General features: G+C 36.3%; 1 protein-coding gene across 5 annotated transcripts in view; it reads left to right on the forward strand.

The window, feature by feature from the left end:
• Nucleotides 1-16,204, forward strand: part of LOC124090050 (vascular endothelial growth factor receptor kdr-like) — a 303,001-nt gene that overhangs the window by 179,141 nt on the left and 107,656 nt on the right. The gene's annotated exons all lie outside the window — the stretch shown is intronic.

Below are 16,204 nucleotides of genomic sequence, written 5' to 3' on the forward strand. Positions count from 1 at the left end.
AATTCGGGACCCCCCAAAGACCACCAGAGACCAAGATCCATGTAAGCAGCAAAGAGATGTTTATTGTGAGCTAGCTTGGTCCTCCGCATGCACACAGCAACTGGTGACACTGAGAGGCCCCAAGCCCAGGGTTTGCAGCAGTTTTATACACTCTTTGGGGAAGGCAGGGACTTCACATACATCATAGCATCTCTTAGCAAATCATCACACACCACGGGAAAATCATAAAACAACTCTAAAACATGATTAGCACATTCATTGGTGGGAGCAATTTGGGTAAGGGTGATTGGTTAGTACAAGAGGGGGATTCGTTTAAACTGATTGGTTTAAACCATGAGGGATGTACATGCTGAACTACATGGTTTCCCAACATGTTATCAACCACCATAAACTACTGGGAGGGTCATCTGGCATCCCAGGTATTTCCCTGTCTCATGCTGATTGGTGGCTGCTAGGGGGTTGCTATGGGTCCCCACCTAGCCTGACTGAGTCAGGGACACCTGGTGTAGCAGATCTCTCCTGTTATTTGTAGATAAACAACTCAGCAGGGTGGGTATGTGCCTAGGAGTGCTCTGTGGGTCTTTCTAAGGACAAGTGTCATGCCCCCTTCCTTGGACAGGCTTTGCTCTGAGGTAGAGGCTGGTTTCTCAGTTCTGTAGTTTTCTTTCTTTGATGTGTCTTTGTCAGAGAATATATTTAAGAGTGTTCCCTCCTTTTCAATTTCATGAGATATTAGGTAAAGACTAGTGTTAAAGATCTGGTAGAAATCAGCTGAGAATCTATCTGGTCCTGCGCTTTTTGTTGTTGTGGTTGGAAGGCTTTTAATTGTTTCAATTTCATTGCTTAATTTTCCTCTATATAGGTTTCTATATGTTCTTGGTTCATATAATTGAACAAATCAGTTAATTACTTTCAGGGAATTAATGCATGGATTAGGTTAAGACTCTCATAATCCAATCATGTCACCTCTCAACTATTTTGAGTTTTCTCACACATAATATTATGGGGGATGCCTAATATCTAAGTATAACAATCTCCACCCATGCCCCCAAATTCTCATGCCCATCTCACAATACAAAAAATGTTCAATCCATTTTCAAGAATTCACATATTCTTAACACTTTTAGCATTGCTCAAAATCCAAGTCCAAAGTCTCCTCTGAGGCTCAGGGCAAACTCTCAGTGTGACCCCTATAAAAATAAAAATCAAGTTACACACACACACACACACACACAAACAGAGTGTAGATTTCTATTTCAAAAAGAAGAAATAGGAGCATGGAAAGAAGGAATGGGATAAAAGCAAAACTGAAATCTAGATGGGAAAACAAGTCCTGTAGCTCTGTGTCCAGAATCTGGAGGATATGGCATTGTGATGTTCTCTCCAAAGGGCTTGTGTAGGTCTTCCCTTATGGTTTTGCCAATTTAAGTGTACATAGCCCCTCTCTTGGCTAGTTTCTTCTTGATTCCTGCAACTTTCCTCAGCAGACATTCCACATTACTGGCTTTTCCTAATCTTGGGTTTCTCTGTTTCAGCTTTGGCTTCCTTTTCACATGGGCATGCATTGTCTTCCTGAGATGCCCAAAGGGAATCTAATCCTCATGCATTATGCTTTGCCTCCAAGGCCTTCCTTTGAAATCTTGGTGGAAGCATCCATGACCCACTAACTTCAGCATCCTGCATTCCTACAGAACCAGCACCACCACATTGTTGATTTCAAGGTCTGCTGCCATCTTGAGAAGTAGCCAATCCTATTTGGACCCTGGCTGTAGCAGCTTATGAGTGCCTGGGCTGCTGAGCATGGTGAAACAACCTCCTAGTCCTCTTTTTACAAGGAGTGTGCCCCACTGATCTCTGTTTGTTATGCTCAAATTCAGGACCCCCAAAAGACCACCAGAGACCAAGATTGATCTAAGCAGCAAAGAAGTGTTTACTGCGAGCTAGCTTGGTCCTCTGTGTGCATACAGCAACTGGTGACACTGAGAGGCCCCGAGCCCAGGGTTTGCAGCAGTTTTATACACTCTTTGGGGAAGGCAGGGACTTCACATACATCCTAGCATCTCTTAGCAAATCATCACACACCTCGGGAAAATCATAAAACAACTCTAAAACATGATTAGCACATTCACTGGTGGGAACAAGTTGGATAGGGGTGATTGGCTAGTACAAGAAGGGGATTAGTTTGAACTGATTGGTTTAAGCCACCAGGGGTATCTCAGGTATTTTCCGTGTCTCATGCTGATTGGTGGCTGCTAGGGGGTTACTATGGGTCCCCACCTAGCCTGACTGAGTCAGGGACACCTGGTGCAGCAGATCTCTCCTGTTATTTGTAGATAAACAACTTAGCAGGGTGGGAATGTGCTTAGGAGTGCTCTGTGGGTTTTTCCAAGGACAAAGGTCACACCCCCTTCCTTGGACAGGCTTTGCTCTGAGGTAGACACTGGTTTTTCGTGTTCAAAGGAACCTGAAATTTGTATGTTCATGCCAATCCTTGAGATGCCTTAAAGTCATACTTACTATTGTTTCTTTGTAAAGTACTTAGCATTTCTTTAGTAGCTTTAATATTTTTAACAATCACGCCTTCCTTCTGGCCAAACTGCAAATTCTTCAGATCTTTCTGGTTTGTTTCTGCTCCATATTATCACACCAAACTTGGCTAAAAGCCACCAGCAATACCCATGCCACCCCTTGAAGTTTTGTTGCCTTGAAATTTTCTCTGTCAGGTTAAATTGAGCCTCACATAGTCTCAGGACATGGGAAAATTTTACACAACTTCTTAGCCAGAATGTAACTTAAATGACCTCTAGTCCAGTTTCAAATAGATTCCTCCTTTTCCTCTAAAGCCTCATGAACCCAGTCTTTATTGTACATAGTTATATCTTCATTTTGGTAATTTGTGCTTTCACTTGAGTCATACATTAAATTCTGCTTACAACAATTCCAAACCTTTCCAGCTTTAGAAATTTTTTCCAGCTTTTAGAAATTTTTCAAACTTTCTTCCATAAATTCCAAAAACCTTCTCAAACTTCTAAATCACATAGTCAGGTTAGTCACAGCAAAGACCTCATTCTACATGCAAATTTATGTTTTAATTAACTGTTTTGGTACTGTACTGAAAAGATTTGATGAGAACAATTTTAGGAGGAAAAATTAACTTGGAGATCAGAGTACCAGAGGTCTCAGTCCATAGATGGCCAACTCTGTAGCTCAGTGTTCAAGGTGAGAAAGGGCAACTCCATTGCTCAAGGCAGAAAGGCATAAAGGAACAAGGCATCTCAGGATCTGTTGATCAGGATGCAGAGAAAGAAAGAGGGAGGGAGGAAGGGAGAGAGAGAGAGAGAGAGAGAGAGAGAGAGAGAGAGAGAGAGAGCAAGCATGCGCAGGAGAATGCTCTCTCTCTGGTCACTGTAAAATCAGGCGAGGTGGGCAGCCACCAAAGGAGGCAGATTTATAAAGGTCGTCCAACAGGCTTTATTTGAGATTCGCTCCTGGGTGGAACTCCATCAGACTGACAGAGTGGACAGGAGAAGGGTCTGAAGAGAAACCGCGCAGGAGCTTGACAGGACTGGACTTTTATGGGGCTTACAGCAGGAAGGGAAGGGCTTGTGACAGGAAAAGGTGTTTTTAGAGTCCCTTGTCCTGTTGGAGTTGGTAAGGGGAGTTGGCTGAACGCCAGGATTGGCCTTGGGTCCTGCTGATTGACAGGCATTTCTGCGGGCACCTGATTGATTTTTCTTTTCCACCAGGGCTGCTTTGTTTTAAGTCACTGCCACTGACCTAACACTCACCAATAACAAAATATTTATACTCCAAGGGCACATTCCCAGAGACCCACTTCCTTCAGTCACACACTGCCTGCCTATAGTTACCACCCAGTTAATCCCTATCAGGGAATTTATGCACTAATTATGTTAAGATTCTCATAACTGGATCATTTCATCTCTCAACTTTCTTCCATTTTCTCACACATTAGGGTTTGGGGGACATGTATTGTGTAAACCATAACACTTATCATGGAAACTTTTACATTTCTTCATTGATTCTGAAAATAGCTTTGGTGCATATAGCAAACTTGTCTGGCAATTATTTGCTTTTAGAGATTGGAATATCTCATTTCAGGCCCTCCTTGCTTTTAACCTCTGACTTGAGAAATCTCAAACATGCCTTATTGATTTTCCTCTAAATATGAACTGTTATATTCCTGTTATAGCTTTTAATATTATTTCTTTGTTTTCTGTTAGTCATTTTCATTATGTTTATTTTGTGGAGTGGTTCTTTTTGAACTAGTTTATATTGAATTCTATATGACTCCTATAAGTTAATGTCTGTTTCATTTCTAAGATGAGAAAATTTTTCTCCATTTTATCATTTTTTTCTTCTCTCAGAAGCTAGTTCTTGATGTCTTAACCCTGTATCTCCATATTTTCTTTTATTCTGATGAATCCCATGTTTTGTGTCTTGATATTGTCCTAGAGTTTTTATATAATCTGATCATGATCTTTTATTTATGTCTTTTCTTTATTGTATACAGAGTATTCAGGTTTATATACCTCATTTTCATGACCTGAATTTCTGTCTTTGAAGCATATAGTTCCATTTTATGTGCAGTATGTTCTATTGTTGATACTTTTAAGCAAATTTTTAATATGATTTATTCATTATGTCTTTCATTTCTAGGAGTTCTGCCTGGCTTGTTTAAATATCTCTATTTCATTATTAAAATGATCTTTAATCTCCTGTTTTTGCTCTTAATTTATTACTTGATCATCTTTTAGTTTATTGAACATTTTAATATCAATTTTTAATAGTTGTCTCTGGAATTTCATCCACTTCCATATCTGTGTATTCATTTTGGGGGGATTGTAAATTTTGGGGAGAAATTTGCCTGTTTCCTTATGTTTTAAGATATCATGGACTTGAACATCAGTGGAGATAGATTTTTCTTCCTCTTTTATATGAGTATCCTTTCATGTGAAATTATTATTATTTTTTTGTTTTGTTTTAGGGACTCCTCTATGTTTTGATGTATAAGTAAATATCCAGGACTGAGACCTGAGTTCTCCCACTAGTGGTTTCTACTTGGGGCCTGTTGTTGGTTAGGAATGTTTGTCTCTCCTATTCTATATTTATATTGAATTATTGTATCCCACAGTGATTCACCTCTGGCCACACCCTAACTACTTACAGTTATCACCCAGTTAATCATTTTTGGTGGATTAGTGCACTGAATAGGATAATCTCTTATAACTCAATCATTTTACTTCTAACCTTTTATTGCATTATTTAACACATGAGGTTTTGGGGGACACCTCATATTTAAACCATAACAGCCACTATTAGGTAGAAGGCAGAAAAGATTGAAACATATGATGCATTAAAGCAGGAAGAAAATTCTGTTGGAAAAACTCAAAGCTTTGGCTGATTGGGGGGGGGGTATATAAAATGCTCTTCACTATCACCAAAATCAGAATGGCAATTATTAAGGATACAAATAATAATAATTGATTACAAGTTTGTGGTGGAAAAGGTACACTCATACATTATTGGTGGGACTGCAAATTAATACAACCACTCTGGAAATAGAATGGGGATTCATTAAAAACAACAAAAACAAACAAACAAACAAAAACTATGAATGGAACTACCACATGACCCAGTTATCCCATTCCTGAGTATGTATCCAAAAGATCTGAAATCAGCATATTATAGGGTTACAGACAGAAATTTTTACAGCAGCACATTTCATAATAGCCAAGCTATGGAACCAACCTGGTTGCCAATCAACAGATGAATAGAAAAAGGTAATACCACACACACACACACACACACGCACACGGTTTTAGTCACTTTTTCACTGCCATTACCAAAAGACCTGACAAGAACAATTAGAGAAGGAAACATTTTGGGGTTTAGAGTTTCAGAGGATTTTGTCCATAGATAACCAATTCAATTCCTTGGGGATTGAGGTGAGATAGAACATCTTGGTAGAAGAGTGTGGTTGAGGAAAGCAGCATAGGTCATAGCCACCAGTAATTGTGTGTGTGTGTGTGTGTGTGTGTGTGTGTGTGAGAGAGAGAGAGAGAGAGAGAGAGAGAGAGAGAGAGAGAGAGAGAGAGCGCCAGAGCCCAAAGGCATACCCACAGGGACCTACCACTTCCAGCCACAGCCTAGTTGCCTAGAATTTCTATCCAATTAATTCCTATCAGGGGATTAATATGACAATTAAGTTAAAATACTCATAACCCAATCATTTCCTCTCTAAATTTTTTGCTTTGTCTTTGTGAGCTTTTGAAGAACAACTTACATCTAAACCATAACATGCACAATGTAATACTACTCAGCCATAGAGGAGAATGAAATTATGACATTTGATGGTAAATGCATAGAAATGGAGACCATCATGCTAAGTGAAATAATCCAAAGCCAAATGTTGAATGTTTTTTCTTCTCTCAGAAGCTAGTCCAAAAATAAGGAAGAAACAAAAAGAAAAGAAATGGGAAACGGTTTCTGTCAAAATAGACAAAAGATCAATGGAGTAGAGGAAGGGGATCAAGTGGGAGTTAGTGACCTAACTTTCCTATGTACATACATGAATATACCACAGTGAAGGCACTTAATTAAAAAAAAAGCTGTAAGGAATTAGCAGAATGATCAGTAGAGTATAAGGAAAGGAATTAGGAGGGAGAAAGGGAGGGAAAAGGGAGGTACTGGAGACTGAACTAGGGAAAATTATATTCCATCTTTCATATTTATGTCAGAATGGATCCTAATGTCCCATACAACTAAGATGAACTAATAAAAAGAAAAAAGAGATCTTTCCCTGCTATCTGAATTGCTCCATCTGATAAGAAATTTCATTGGAATGACTTATCAATTGGCTAATTCTTCAAAACATGACTATATGATAATAAATTTCCATTTGCAAAGATTTCTCTATTAATGAACCCTTAAATTAGGAGTTCTTTAACTTTAAAATAGGAAAAGTTATTAAATTAACTCTGCATTAACAAGCCTCACATTTAAACATTTTGTTTTCACTGGATCATTGCTTAGTCTTTTATCAAGAATTTTTAGACCAAGTTCAGGCCCTTTGATACATAAATTCTCTACCTTGTTTCAGTTAATTAATACCTTTACAAAGTGCAGATTTAAGATTATGGATTGCCTATGGTTATGGTAATGATGCCAATAGCCCAATGTTTTAAAAACTGAAAAATGATGAAACTAAAAGTTACAAAATTATTTTAGTCTCTTTTTATGCATCTTTGGGTACATGTGTGTATTTTATGTTGTGTTTGTATGCTAGAAAGTTGGCTTATAAATAAATGAGCACTTATAAATTTACAAAGAAGAAAAAAACAACTGTCTTTAATTTACATGATTAAGGTACATATTTAAAATAACTTCATTTCAATTTGTTTTTGATAAATTTCAAGTACTCCATTGAATAGGAGAAGTGAAAGTGTACATCTGATCCTTGAGTACAATCTTTTATTAAATGCTTTCAATTTCTTTCCTTTAAATATGATGTTGAGCCTGGGCCAGTTGCAATGCCTGTAATCCCAGTGGCTCAGGAGTTTGGGTAAGGAGGATGTTGAGTTTAAAGCCAGCCTCAGCAAAATCAAGGCATTAAGCAACTCAGTGAGACCCTGTCTCTAATTGAAATTCAAAATAGAGATGGAGATGTGGCTCAGCGGTTGAATGCCCCTAAATTCAATCCCTGGTAATCCCCCACACCCAAAATATGATGTTTGATGGTTGTTTGTGATAAATGGCATTCATGATGTTGAGACAAGTTCCTTCTGTTTCGTAGTTTCATCCTGAATTGGTGCTGATTTTTTTAAGTTTTTTTCTGCATCTGTTGTCTTTGATTTTATTAATATTTTATATTACATTTATTTTTAATTATTATTAGCATATTTATGTTATAAATAATAGTTGGATTAATTTTGACATAACCATGCATGCATGAAATATGATTTGCTCCATTTCAGTCATCAGTATTTTCACTTTTCTTCTCCTACTTCCTTCCCATGTTCCCCTTCCTGCAGAATGAAATTGACCTGTGCTATGCTCATATATCAATATACCACAGTGAATCTCACATTTATGTATATCTATAAAGCACCAATGAAAACCAAGAAATAAATAGAAGAAAGACAAATACAGTATTATATTTATTGATTTGTTTGTATTGACCTATCCTGCATCCCTAGAATAAAACCAACTTGATCATGTTGTATAATCCTTTAAACCTGTTTTTCATTTTAATTTGCTAGTATTTTATTGATGATTTTTACATCTGTGTTCATCAAGGACACTGTTCCATAGTTTACTTTTTTCTCTTGAGGTGTCCTTATTTGATTTTGATAACAGAGCATTGTTAACTGAATTTGCAAGTGTTTACTCCCTTTTCATTTCATCAAATAATTCGAGAAGCATTGATATTAGTTCTTTAAAGGTAGAATTCTGGCAGAATTCCATTATGAATTCATTTGTCATGGGGCTTTTCTCTTTTTTAGTTTTTTTTTTATTACTGATTTCATATCATTGCTTGTTATTAGTCTGTTTAGATTTTCTGTGACATCTTGGCCCAATTTTTGTATGTCATGTATGTCTAGAAATTTACCCATTTTTCTTAAGTTTTCCATTTATTTGAATGTATGTTTTCAAAGTAGTCCACAACAATTCACTTGATTTCAATGATGTCTATTTTTTAAAACATTATTTTATTTATTTTATTTTTATGTGGTGCTGAGGATTGAACCCAGGGAGGGCCTCACACGTGTGAGGCAAGTGCTCTACCACAAAGCTACAACCTCGGCCCTCAGTGTATATCTCCCTTTTTTTAAATCTAATATTATTAATTTGAGTCTTCTCTACTTCTTTTCCTTGGCTAAGTGTTTATCAATTTTTTCATCTTTGCAAAGAAAAAACTCTGTTTCATTGATCCATTTTATTATTGTTTTATTAACTGTTTCATTAATTTTCTATTTTGACTTTCATGATGTTCTTTTTTTAAAAAATTTTTATTAGTTGCTCAAAACATTACAATGATCTTGACATATAATACATTTGATTCAAATGGTGTACGTAATCTTATTTTTCCACATGTACAGATTGCAGGATCACATTGCTTATACAGACACATTTATACATAGGGCCATACTAGTGTCTATTATATTGTGCTGCCCTTCCTATCCCCCCTCCCCTCCCCTCCCCTCCCATCACCTCTTTCTACCCAATCTACTGTGACATGTTTCTCTCTCTCTCTTTTTTCTTCCCCCTCACACCATCTTATATGTGATTTTGCATAACAATGAGGGTCTCCTACCATCTTCTGTGCAATTCCCCTTCTCTCTCCCTTTCCCACGCACCTTTCATCCCTATTTAATGGTAATCTTCTTCTCATGCTCTTCCTCCCTGCTCTGTTTTGAGTGGCCCCCCTTATATCAAAGAAGACATTCTGCATTTATTTTCTAGGGATTAGCTAGCTACATTTAGCATAATCTGCTCTAATGCCATCCATTTCCCTGCAAATACCATGATTTTGTTATTTTTTAGTGTTGAGTAATATTCCATTGTGTATAAATGCCACATTTTTTAATCCATTCATCTATTGAAGGGCATTTGGGTTGGTTCCACAGTCTAGCTATTGTGAATTGTGATGCTATGAACATTGATGTAGCTGTGTCCCTGTTGTATGCTCTTTTTAGGTCTTTTGGGTATAGTCTGAGAAGGGGAATAGCTGGGTCAAATGGTGGTTCCATTCCCAGCTTTCCAAAGAATCTCCATACTGCTTTCCATATTGGCTGCACCAATTTGCAGTCCCACCAGCAATGTACAAGTGTACCCTTTTCACCACATCCCCGCCAGCACTTGTTATTGTTTGACTTCATAATGGCTGTCATTCTTACTGGAGTGAGATGATATCTTAGAGTGGTTTTAATTTGCATTTCTCTGATTGCTAGAGATGGTGAGCATTTTTTTGTGCATTTGTTGATTGATTGTATATCATCCTCTGAAAAGTGTCTGTTCAGATCCTTGGCCCATTTGTTGATTGGGTTATTTGTTTTCTTGTTGTTTAGTTTTTTGAGTTCTTTGTATACTCTGGAGATTAGAGCTCTATCTGAAGTGGTGAGGGGTAAATATTTGTTCCCAAGATGTAGGCTCCCTATTTACCTCTCTTATTTTTTCTCTTGCTGAGAAAAAACTTTTTAGTTTGAATACGTCCCATTTGTTGATTCTTGATTTTAACTCTTGTGCTATAGGTGTCCTATTAAGGAATTTGGAGCCCGACCCCATGAGATGGAGATTAGGGCCAACTTTTTCTTCTATTAGATGCAGAGTTTCTGGTTTGATTCTTAGCTCCTTGATGTTCTTTTTACTGGTTTAGAAATTGGTTTGTCATAGTTTTATGATCTTGGTATAAATATTTTGATTCTAAGAATTTTTAATTTTCTCTCATGCTTTGCTTAATGACATACTTATCATTCAAATATGTATTGTTCAATATTCATAAATTTATATAGTTTGTATTTTTCTTTCTATTTAATTTCTTTTCATTTTGTTCTAATAAGATGAAAGGAACTAGTTGAACATTTTGGTGTTTGCTAAGACTACCCATAAGGACTAAAATTTGACTTTATTTTGATTTTATCTGTTCCATGAGCAGAAAAGAAGAAAGTGTTATTCAACTGTTGTTGGGTGAAATATTCTTCATATATATGTTATGTCCATAAGATTTACAGCATGTTTTAACCCTAAAGTCTTTTTTTGATTTTGTATTTGGGTGACTTACCTGTAAGAGTTGTGTTGAAATCACTAAATGTATTGGGATATTTATGATCCTTTATGTTGAGTAGTTTTGCTTTATGTAATTACCAGCACCAACATTTAGGGAATAAGTATTTACCATCTTCTTTTTTACCACCTTCATATATATTCTTGTTGGATTTTCACCTTGACCAGTATGTAGTGTTCTTCACTGTTTCTTCTGACTCATTTTGGTTTGAAAGACTTTTTGGTCAGATATGAGTATAAGTACTCCTGCTTGCTATCCAATTCTATTTGCATGAAATTTTATTTTTCATTCTTTTACTTTCATCCTGTTGTTATCATTGCCTATGAGGTGCATTTTTAGGCAAAATATAGCTGGATCTTTTTTTAAATCAAATCTGGAAGTCTATGTCTGCTTAATTGAAGATTGAAACCATTAACATTCACTGTAGAGAAGTTTTTATTATGCCCTTCCCCTTTGATTTATTTCTAACATTTGATTGGGTCCCAATTCTCATTTGCTTATCAACTCTTCTAAAGAGATTTATGTAATTTACTGTCTTCATTGTTATTATCATCTACGTCTCTGTGTAGAATTCATTTAATAATCATGTGCATTGTTGACATAGTAGTCATGAGTTATTTTATGTATGATTATCTTGGAAAGTTTTCATTTATTCTTCTGTGATGAAGGATAGCTTTGTGTTATATAACAATCTTATTTGGCAATTAGTTTTTAGGGTTTGAAATACATTGTTCCAGCGCCTCCAGGATTTTAGGATTTGAGCTGAAAAATGTGAATTTTTTTTCTGGATTGTTTTACTCAAAATGCTACATTCAATTTCTCATGTAGCCTTTAAAATTATTTGATCTGTATTATTGATGTTTTAGTTATAATGTGTCATGTAGAGGTTATTTTCTGGTCTTATCCCTTGTGCCTTCTGTAACTTGACGTCCATGTTGAAAATATTCTGCCCTTATTTCTATGAATAGATTATAAATGCCATTAGACTCTCCTTCCTCAATTGGCTTATGTTTGTTTCTTAATGTTGTTTCGGAGTTTTTTATATTTTGTTTATATTATCTTATATTTTCTTTAATACATCTGAGTATGCAACGTTGTTCACATAGTTTTCAAGCTATGATATTCTATTTATCTGATGTAATCTCCTATATTCTTTCTTTTTAAAAAAATTTATTTGTTCAGTTTAGATACACATGTCATTATAATGCATTTTGACATATTATGCATAATCTGAGTATAAAATTATGATCCCATTCTTGTGGTAGTACATGATGTGGATTTTCACTGGTCATATATTCATATATAAACTTAGGAAAGTTATGTCTGAATCATTCTACTATCTTTCCTATTCCCATCCCCCTCCCTTCCCTTCATTCTCCCTTGTCTAATCCAATGAGCTTCTGTTCTTCCTTACCTTCCCTTATTGTATGTCAGCATCCACATATCACAGAGAACATCCAGCCATTGGATTTTTAAATTGGTTTTATTTTTTAAATACATGACAGCAGGATGCATCACAATTCTTATTACACATATAGAACAACTTTTCATACCTCTGTTTGTATATAAAGTATGTTCACACCAATTCATGTCTTCATACATGTACTTTGGATAATGATGTCCATCACATTCCTCCATAATTGCTAACCCCCTTCCCACTCCATTTCCCTCCCACCCTTCTGCCCTATCTAGAGTTTGTCAATTCCTCTAATGCTCCCTCTCCTTACCCAACTATGAGTCAGACACCTTATATCTTCTCCAACTGTATCCATTTACTTGCAAATGCCATAATTTTTTAAAAAAAATATTTATATATATATTTAGTTATTTTTATTACAATTCTTTTTTTTTTTTTTTTTTTTTTTTTTTTAATTTTTTTTTATTGGTTGTTCAAAACATTATAAAGCTCTTCACATATCATATATCATACATTAGATTCAAGTAGGTTATGAACTCCCAATTTTACCCCAAATACAGATTGCAGAATCACATCGGTTACACATCCACATTTTTACATAATGCACTATTAGTAACTGTTGTATTCTGCTACCTTTCCTATCCTCTACCATCCCCCCTCCCTCCCCTCCCATCTTCTCTCTCTACCCCATCCACTGTAATTCATATCTCTCCTTGTTTATTTTCCCATTCCCCTCACAACCTCTTATATGTAATTTTGTATAACAATGAGGGTCTCCCTCCATTACCATGCAATTTCCCTTTTCTCTCCCTTTCCATCCCACCTCATGTATCTGTTTAATGTTAATCTTTTCTTCCTGCTCTTCCTCCCTGCTCTGTTCTTAGTTGCTCTCCTTATATCAAAGAAGACATTTGGTATTTGTTTTTTAGGGATTGGCTAGCTTCACTAAGCATAATCTGCTCTAGTGCCATCCATTTCCCTGCAAATTCTATGATTTTGTCATTTTTTAGTGCTGCGTAATACTCCATGGTGTATAAATGCCACATTTTTTTTATCCATTCATCTATTGAAGGGCATCTGGGTTGGTTCCACAGTCTAGCAATTGTGAATTGTGCTGCTATGAACATCGATGTAGCAGTATCCCTGTAGTACGCTCTTTTAAGGTCTTCAGGGAAAAGTCCAAGAAGGGCAATAGCTGGGTCAAATGGTGGTTCCATTCCCAGCTTTCCCAGGAGTCTCCATACTGTTTTCCAGATTGGCCGCACCAGTTTGCAGTCCCACCAGCAATGTACAAGAGTACCCTTTTCCCCACATCCTCTCCAGCACTTGTTGTTGTTTGACTTCATAATGGCTGCCAATCTTACTGGAGTGAGATGGTATCTTAGGGTGGTTTTGATTTGCATTTCTCTGACTGCTAGAGATGGTGAGCATTTTTTCATGTACTTGTTGATTGATTGTATGTCCTCCTCTGAGAAGTGTCTGTTCAGGTCTTTGGCCCATTTGTTGATTGGGTTATTTGTTTTCTTATTGTTTAATTTTTTGAGTTCTTTGTATACTCTGGATATTAGGGCTCTATCTGAAGTGTGAGGAGTAAAAATTTGTTCCCATGATGTAGGCTCCCTATTTACCTCTTTTATTGTTTCTCTTGCTGAGAGAAAACTTTTCAGTTTAAGTAAGTCCCATTTGTTGATTTTTGTTATCAACTTTTGTGCTATGGGTGTCCTATTAAGGAATTTGGAGCCCGACCCTACAATATGTAGATCGGAGCCAACTTTTTCTTCTATCAGACGCAGAGTCTCTGATTTGATATCTAGCTCCTTGATCCACTTTGAGTTAACTTTTGTGCATGGCGAGAGGAGGGGATTCAATTTCATTTTGTTGCATATGGATTTCCAGTTTTCCCAGCACCATTTGTTGAAGATGCTATCCTCCCTCCATTGCATGCTTTTAGCTCCTTTATCAAATATAAGATAGTTGTAGCTTTGTGGATTAGTCTCTGTGTCCTCTATTCTGTACCATTGGTCCACCCTCCTGTTTTGGTACCAGTACCATGCTGTTTTTGTTACTATTGCTCTGTAATATAGTTTTAAGTCTGGTATCGCTATACCGCCTGATTCACACTTCCTGCTTAGAATTGCTTTTGCTATTCTGGGTCTTTTATTTTTCCATATGAATTTCATGATTGCTTTATCCATTTCTACAAGAAATGCCATTGGGATTTTGATTGGCATTGCATTAAACCTATAGAGAACTTTTGGTAATATCGCCATTTTGATGATGTTAGTTCTGCCTATCCATGAACAGGGTATATTTTTCCATCTTCTAAGATCTTCTTCTACTTCTCTTTTTAGGGTTTTGTAGTTTTCATTATATAAATCTTTCACCTCTCTTGTTAGGTTGATTCCCAAGTATTTTATTTTTTTTGAGGATATTGTGAATGGAGTGTTTTTCCTCATTTCCGTTTCAGAAGTTTTGTCGCTGATATACAGAAATGCCTTTGATTTATGCGTGTTGATTTTATATCCTGCCACTTTGCTGAATTCATTTATTAGTTCTAGTAGTTTTTTTGTAGACCCTTTTGGGTCTTCTAGGTATAGAATCATGTCATCTGCAAATAGTGATAATTTAAGTTCTTCCTTTCCTATTTTTATGCCTTTAATTTCTTTCGTCTGTCTAATTGCTCTGGCCAGTGTTTCGAGAACTATATTGAATAGAAGTGGTGATAGAGGGCATCCCTGTCTTGTTCCAGATTTTAGGGGGAATGCCTTCAATTTTTCTCCATTGAGAATGATGCTAGCCTGAGGCTTAGCATAGATAGCTTTTACAATGTCGAGGTAAGTTCCTGTTATCCCTAGTTTTTCTAATGTTTTGAACATAAAGGGATGCTGTACTTTGTCGAATGCTTTTTCTGCGTCTATTGAGATGATCATATGGTTCTTATTTTTAAGTCTATTGATGTGGTGAATAACATTTATTGATTTCCGTATATTGAACCATCCTTGCATCCCAGGGATGAATCCAACTTGATCATGGTGCACAATTTTTTTGATGTGCCTTTGTATCCGGTTCGCCAGAATTTTATTGAGGATTTTTGCATCTATGTTCATCAGAGATATTGGTCTGTAGTTTTCTTTCTTTGAGGTGTCTTTGTCTGGTTTCGGAATCAGGGTGATGTTGGCCTCATAGAATGAATTTGGCAGAGCTCCTTCTTTTTCTATTTCCTGAAATAACTTGAAAAGTATTGGTATTAATTCTTCCTTAAAGGTTTTGTAAAACTCCGCTGTATACCCATCCGGTCCTGGGCTTTTCTTGGTTGGAAGTCTTTTGATTGCTTCTTCTATTTCATCTATTGTTATTGGTCTGTTTAAGTTGTGAGTATCCTCCTGACTCAGTCTGGGCAAATCATATGACTTAAGGAATTTATCAATGTCTTCACTATCTTCTATTTTATTGGAATATAGGTTTTCAAAATAATTTCTAATTGTCTTCTGTATTTCTGTAGTGTCTGTTGTGATATTGCCTTTTTCATCCCGTATGTTAGTGATTTGAGTTCTCTCTCTTCTTCTCTTCGTTAGCATGGCTAAGGGTCTGTCGATCTTATTTATTTTTTCAAAGAACCAACTTTTAGTTTTGTTAATTTTTTCAATAGTTTCTTTTGTTTCAATTTCATTGATTTCCGCTCTGATTTTAATTATTTCTTGCCTTCTGCTACATTTGCTGTTGTTTTGCTCTTCCTTTTCTAGGGCTTTGAGATGAAGTGTGAGCTCATTTATTTGTTGGTTTTTCCTTTTTTTGAGGAATGACCTCCAAGCGATGAATTTCCCTCTTAAAACTGCTTTCATTGTGTCCCATAGATTCCGATATGTTGTGTCTGTATTTTCATTTATCTCTAAGAATTTTTTGATTTCTTCCTTTATGTCTTCTGTAACCCATTGATCATTCAGTAACATATTGTTCATTTTCCATGTGATGTAGGATTTTTC

This window comes from Marmota monax, unplaced genomic scaffold, assembly GCF_021218885.2.
Source record: "Marmota monax isolate L192 unplaced genomic scaffold, Marmota_monax_Labrador192_F-V1.1 WCK01_AAM20220418_F8-fsc00134, whole genome shotgun sequence".
NCBI classification, from domain to species: domain Eukaryota; kingdom Metazoa; phylum Chordata; class Mammalia; order Rodentia; family Sciuridae; genus Marmota; species Marmota monax.